Below are 1,215 nucleotides of genomic sequence, written 5' to 3'. Positions count from 1 at the left end.
GCCCCGTTTTCCTACTCCTCCCTGCCCCACCCCACCCCACCCCAAACCAAACCTATCTTCACGACCCCATCACTTCACCCTCAGTTGATGTAGAGATAACTTCGCATTAAATCGAGACTTGGGGCGACCCAGAGAGACCCTCCAGCCTGAGGGGTTTCGACTTATGGCTGGGCTATGAGTCGCTTTGGAAAAATCCGAATAATATTATGCTAGTTCACCTCTTCGGCTATTAAATGTGTTATGAACAGCTTCATCAAATGGGTTAGAACCACTTCGACAAATGGGTGCACCCACTTCGGCAAACAACGGGCCAGGAAAGAGAGTTACGAGTCTGAATTCGGATAACGTTTCATTGAGAATTATCCGGTTATCCTTGTAGATTATCCGGATTTTGCCCACCTCTACGACCCACAGAGACCGTCCATCCAGAGGCGGTGGGTGGACCAAACTTGGGTGGGGCTTAGATTGCTGACACTTCTTTACCACCAAATAGCTAGCAGTAAGCCCACACAGCAAGTTTGATGGAAAGAGAGGCATAGGCAGACAGAGGGAAAATTACTGGACAAGATAACAACATGGCTAGGAGCAGCAAAAACAACTGACACTATTGCTGCAACGCAAGACAGAGTAAAGTGGAGGTCCATGATCGCCCACGCCAGTCGGCAAGGCACCGGATTGCGAAGCCCTAAAAAGTACTGATTTTTCTTAATTGTCGGTGAGCCACGGTATTTTGAGCAGAACCATTCAAACGAGAAGAGTCACCTTTGTCTTCCCTCTCTTTGTTTTAAGTAAGATTCTTCTGGATGAAAAGTTGCTGGATTAGGCCTTGTAGTTGCGGAAAGTAGAACGCACCTAACAAAGGTCCAATAAGCGCTTAGGTATCTGTGTCACTGGGGAAAAGTGTGTTGTAAACTTTTGCCCTATTGTCAAGGCTGGGAGAGCGTGAGCCCTCAGTACAGTGCTATTTTTTCCAGTCCTCTACCTTTTTTCAGAAAGAGTTTCATTAAGGAAGGTCCTTGAGAATGGGCTCATCCTGTGCTGAGCGCTAAAACTTTTGATTGGCTGTTAGTTTACTATAGTTGTTAGCGGTGACAAACGTGATTGGATAAACGAGCAAGCTGTCAAGTTGATCACCCTGTGTTCATTGCGTGCGACCGTAACAGTTTCGACTGCTTATTCCAATATTTATTAAGAAACTTAATAGGGGATAGACGG

Source organism: Aplysia californica, unplaced genomic scaffold (assembly GCF_000002075.1).
Source record: "Aplysia californica isolate F4 #8 unplaced genomic scaffold, AplCal3.0 scaffold00643, whole genome shotgun sequence".
In the NCBI taxonomy this organism is placed as follows: Eukaryota; Metazoa; Mollusca; class Gastropoda; order Aplysiida; family Aplysiidae; genus Aplysia; species Aplysia californica.
This window is presented reverse-complemented; position numbering follows the sequence as displayed.